At 35.6% G+C, this 6,304-nt stretch overlaps 1 pseudogene; it reads right to left on the reverse strand.

Annotated features, from left to right (window-relative positions):
- Positions 1-1,002: 1,002 nt before the first annotated feature.
- LOC149200833 (F-box protein At1g10780-like) lies at positions 1,003-2,726 on the reverse strand (annotated as a pseudogene).
- Positions 2,727-6,304: the final 3,578 nt, after the last annotated feature.

Genomic DNA, 6,304 nt, shown 5'->3' on the forward strand with positions numbered 1-6,304 from the left:
CTGGATATTCCTGAAGCACAATATTACAATCTGAAGACCACAATTCATTCAACCTTCATAAAACAACCAATACTCACATCAACAATCTTTGAATCACTGAACCACTGAAACCCTGTCAAACCCAGTCACCAGAACACAGAGCAGACTACAGAACTCTGCAATAACAGTCAGACCCAGCTGTAACCCAAAAATCAAGCTCCAAAAGATATACGCTACTTCAATGAAGGCAACCCGCGTATACACGCGGTTTTACCGAAGACAACCTGCGTACAGATCTAAAAATAATTTTTCATAACTTGCAGCTGTACCAGACATCAGTTATACCCAGAACATAATATTGCATCAGTCATGCGGATCTAGAAATACGCATAATAAAGATAGTTCATTTCAAACCATTTGATCCCGATCTCTCCTTAGATCTTGTTCTCCATCAACCGATAAGATCTCTCCTTAGCTCAGATCAAGCAATACATCATCAGCCAATAACCTGCATACTGGATCTAATACTTCATCAGATATTCAGGACATTTCAGATACACTTGCCTAATGATTTCCTTCTCCTTATATAGCCTTAGGCCTTGTTCAATACCAAGAGCCAAAACCATAGAAATCCAATACCATCATCTTCAAAACTAGGGATCAGCACGTCCGTCGAGACACCAAGTTCCAAAACCATAGGCACAACTTCCAAGGAATAACCGTCGTGGACCAAAGATAAGTTTTCCACATACACGCGCTTTTACTAAAGCCAACCAGCGTGTACACGTGACTTGGTATATAGCGAACCTGTGTATACGCGACTTGGTATATAGTGAACCTGCTTGTATACACGATTTGGTATATAGTGAAACTGCGTGTATATATTTTTCTTCATACTTGTAGATTGATCATCAATTCCTTGCTGCTATCCTTCTGCACTATGATTTGTTATCAGTGTGATTTTCCATCAAGGACAACACTTGTCTCATAATGCCAACATTATAGAGCACATCAGTTGTATTTCCCAAAAATAGGGTAGGCACCTTAATCTCTGATGCCCCAAGTACAAAAATCATAACTCTTTAAACCATAAGATTGTGTTGCTTCCAGAACCTCCCATAAGAGGTAAGCCAAAAGCATCAAGCATCGAAACCCTGAATTGATTTACTCAATTGTGACAACCTGATTCCTAAGCTTGAACCTCATAACCTGCTCAAAGAATTTGTCTGCAGTTTCTTGGCAGTTCTTCATTTGGGAAATTCGTATAATCAATTCTTTTGGTTTTGGGTTGTATTTAACTAAGGACATTAATGTCATCATTTTCTATTCAACATTCAAAGGTGACCTCACTGTAATAAAAATATTTTCCAGGCAAGGTATGGTGAACAAGGAGTCCAACTGCAAGATAAAAAATACAACTTTAGAAGAAAAAATTAATACAAATATTTCATTGAGCTTTCCATTTTTCCAACAAAAACACTTACCAAAAAATAAAATGCAAAGATAGCAACCAGCTTTCCAAACAATATGTTATAATTTAGAGATGAACAAGCTTTCTTGTGCCAAGTTGTTTCTTTGTAACAACACAACAAACATGGCACGATGTACTTAAAAATTGGTTATTCTTGGATGACTATTGAAACAATCAACAAATTCCATCTCAGGAAAGGGTTGCAGTCTTTCTGCATCTTCGCTAAACTCAATTTTCATTACCAAATGCTTCACATCAGAGGCAGATTGCAAAACTGTGTTTATAGCATCCCAATATCACTGCACTCCCTGAATGGATAGATACTTTAAATACTTCAACCTTATTTACTTTCCTAGGAAACAAAACAATTTGAAATATTACAAAAACAAAGCAAGACAAAAATCAAAATAAAAGTATGCATTTAAAAGAAAATGAAATGAAACAGAAGAACTGGAAGAAAATATGTAAGAGAATCTTAAAACATAATATGTAAACCTGCATTGTTTGTTATTGAAAGCCACCTTAGGGAGTGAATTTCCTTTATATGAATCCAAACAGCTCCTTGTACTTCAAAGGATTAAAGTTTGGGAGCAGTTATGTTGATAGAGCAATCACCTATACCATAAAAATCCAATTTGCACTACTCTAGAAGTTGCAAATCAATGATCACCACTTTGACACCATCACATCCTAGCAAAGACAAACACTTTAGCATCAGACACAAATGAATGATGCTAGATAAAGAAAAATCACATGTACGAATACCAACAACTTCCAATGTATGAAGGCTCATGAAAGAGCTCCAATTTGGTGTTTGTGATAAATGAACACCCGTAACTTGAGGCTTTCAAGATGAGGCAAGGAACAAATGTAATCAAGCTTAGTGGGAAAATTAGGTACAAGACCTTTTACTACAAGATTATCGAGTCGAAGTTCCAAGTACTTCAATGAATTGCATGTGTGTGACAACCAAGCTCGTAAGCTATTGCTAGAAAAATCGCAGTACACAGTTAGCCCTTCAAATGCAGATGTTGAGAATACCATGCAGCTTACAACAACATCTGACTCAGTCAATCCCTCGTCACAAACACTTCTCGAAAAATAAAGGCTCTGAATGTTTCTCATTGCCTCTCTCCATTTTTTACTAACACAACAATACATGGCCACATCTCTGGCATTCTTGACAAATGAGAGCATGTGCTGCACTACTGCATCAGGGAAACACATCCATAATCCCCCTCAAAGAATCATCATCAATATCCATGGTGTCAGCCATTGCAAAGGTTGTTTTTTCTTCACAAACACCTATCAGGAATCTGACCATAACCCAACAATGTCAACCTCCTAAAAACCAGCCCTTGGATATATAAAGTTTATTTCTCTCTCCTCCTTCAATCATATATATTAAGAATTTCAATAGGAAACCTAAATGAAATCTCAAAATCCCAAAAGGGCATAGACCGTCGCTCGAAGAATAATTAAATCACAAACTCCATAGAATACATTAAGACTCAAATTGTCAACATATGAGGAAAGTTCAACAAATTCGATGAACCTTTTTTGAGCCAATACCTGATTTCAGCAACAAAAATACTTAAAATTAGAAGCACACATAAAACCCATCAAAATTGAAGCCTGAAACCAATGAAAAGAAACCTAGATCAGTTAATGCAAAGGAAAAACTACTGATGCAGAGGATTTTCACATTGCAATACACACACTGACGTGCGGTTTCGCCCATAAACCTATTTAAGCATTTTAAAAAATTTAATAATGCAATGGTGAGATTCAACAAAAAATGTTTTCAGAAAAAGAACAAATGCAACGGAACCTTACTTACCTAGAGGATATTGAAACAGTGAAGGAGCCATGGTGGGTCTTCCAATAATATTTGTGTGGGTCATCTCTCCTCTTACATTTTGATTTTGCAGGTACCTATGATGATTTTAAAAACATTTGTTATGTGCCTTCCTAGTGGTTGGGCAAGCCTATATAGAGACTCAGAATTCAAACGATTAAATTTGAGAGACAATGACGCGGTCAATTTTGTTGGATACTTACAGTTCAAGCTCTGCACAGGGAGGTCGACGAGTTTTGGAGAAGCGGAGAGGTAGGGAGGTCAAGGAGCTCTGGCACGGTGGGAGGTCGGGGAGTTCTAGCACGGCTTGGTTTTGTGTCTGGTTTGGAATTCAAGTCGCCCACCCGCCATCTGCATTGCATTAACGAGCAAAGTAGGGTCGCCTAATTAGACGGAGGATGTGACCGATCGGATCCGAAATATTTTGATTTTGAGGGACTCTGACAGTCAAATCAGAAATGGAACGCCTCGGAAGAATGCCGACCAGAGCGGAAATATTTTCCGAACGAGAACGAAATCTAGGCAATTCCTCCGCCTTAAATATTAATTGCCTTATCCAACTCCCTTAAAGCTCGGAAGAGTACACACATTTACTCTTATCCCTAATTTTTCCAACTCACTTAAAGACCCGAAGAGTCCGCACATTTATCTTTCGCATTTTCAAATTTTTCCAGTTTACTCAGGGCATCTATGATCATTTCAATCAAATCTGTTAGATACCAAATTTTACCAATCACAGCATGTGTTTGAAGATGCTCCCTTTGCTTTTTCACACTCTGTTACAAATTCGATCTCTGTTAACTTTTCACTCACGTGTTACTATAGCCCCAAGATGACCCGGAGTCAATATCCCTTATCTTCCAGATATACGTCCACTTCCCATATCTTTCTATCTCATGTTCTGAACCGCGACTTCCGCGCATGCCTGGAATTTCAAATTCTCTCTGCCCGTCAATTGAAAATTTGATGACGTTTTTTTATTTTTCATGCCCTTTATTTTATGTTCTACACAGATTTGTAAGTGTCAAACTCCCTTATTTGAAAATTATCTTTCAACCACTATAATATAAAGTATAAATATTGGGAGAAAAACTATTATATTGAAATGATGGCCTTTGTCTTCTTTCAGAGATAGCCCTGGGAAAATGAGTGAGTTTCAACATATATTGGATTCTTCATTGGTTATTCAATCTTCTTTTGGAGAGAGTGGTGGGAAAATGAGTGAGTTTCGACATATATAGGATTCTTCCTTGGTTATTCAATCAATGAAGGGAAGATACAAATTCACTAGGTTCTGTTGGAAGATTTGGTAAATCAGTGAAAAGAGGCATCAGAGGTTTGAGACAATATCATTCGCTCATTTAATCATGAAACAATATCTTGGTTCCCCTAGATGAACTGTTCTGGAAGACTCTATATCTCGAACCTTGATGCAATCAAGGTATTCTATCTTTTGATTTGATGTCTAGTTTTGATGAGTCATTTTCACTAATTTTTTATTGTCTAATTATAATATATATTCCTTATAACTCAGAACTGCCATGAGATTTATATTATGGGGGGTTATTTTGGGAGGAAAGTTTCTAGAGTGGACTGTAGGGCTCATGTAATCGTGAAACAATATCTTGGTTCTGCTAGATGAACTATTTTGGAAGACTCTATATCTGGAACTTTGATACAATCAATGTATTCTATCTTTTGATTTTATGTCTAGTTTTGATGAGTCATTTTCACTAATTTTTTATTTTCTAATTATAATATATATTCCTTATAACTCAAAACTACCATGAGATTTATATTATGGGGGCTTATTTTGGGAGGAAAGCTTCTAGAGTGGACTCTAGGATGGGATTTTTTATTTTTGTGATCCACATGTATTGAGGGCAAAATATTAGTCTTTTTACTTTCCTCTACCTTTGTAATCATGCTTAAAGCACATTAGGCATGTGATTTCTATTCTTTTTTTAAATAGAAATTGCAATTTTTTCCACAAGGAGATTTATAAAAAAAAAACTATATAGAACTTTAGCATATAGCTTCCACTTGATACCAGAAAATATATCACTATCACCATGCCCTCTTTATACTCATTAGGATATGTTAGGATATGTAGCAGCATTGGATATGCATTCCTGCATTATCTGTAAATATATCATAACATTTAAAATTCCTCATTGTATTATTTGGAAAAAAATGTTGTTTATTATGAATAGTGGAAGCATAAAGAAGAACAAAGACTAAGTAGAGAATCTTCAATATATATGGAAACCTAAGTAAAATGAGTTCCCATGGGCCATTAAAAAATAAATTTCCATAATAACAGATAAAGTGAATCAGTAGAAATTGTGTCTAGAGACCATTGACATTCTTGACAATTACTACAAACTAATTCCAATTTGTTTTCCTCAAACATAAGTTGCAAAATAAAATTCTAATGGTAAATTAAACCCTTAATAAAACATCACAATCCATAACTTGAATACCAGAAAAGGTGCTGAAAAAACTAACTATACCTCAACATACAACATAATGAGTGATTTATACAGTGATTCGACACTCTTCTAACAAGGCCAACCAAATGAAAGAGATTAGTGAAGTCGGGTTATCAAGGCCCAACACGTTCAAGTGGCTACTTTATATTGAAAAAGAAATGTCAAATCCTTGGGCAGTTATCACCTAGGCTTCTCTACATTAATCGATTTAATTCGATGTAGTTATATCTTAAAAGATTGTATGTTCAGTTGTGGTTCAACAAGAAGTTGGGGCACTTGCAGTGAATTTGCTAATGGACGAGGACATGAGTGCAATGTCACAGCTTTGAACAAGACATTGTGTTTCTGGGGATAAAGAATAATTTAGTTAAAAAAAAGTAAATTAAATTAAATAATTGAAAATAAAAACTAATTTCACAAATAAAATTAAAACTATTTCTTAAAAATCACTGAGTAACTAGAAACTACTGCATTTTACTATTTCTCCAATTTCCTTTAAACAAA

The sequence above is a fragment of the Pinus tabuliformis genome, chromosome 2_1 (genome assembly GCF_031772625.1).
Source record: "Pinus tabuliformis cultivar Carrire ecotype Pingquan chromosome 2_1, CPIR1, whole genome shotgun sequence".
Lineage (NCBI taxonomy): Eukaryota > Viridiplantae > Streptophyta > Pinopsida > Pinales > Pinaceae > Pinus > Pinus tabuliformis.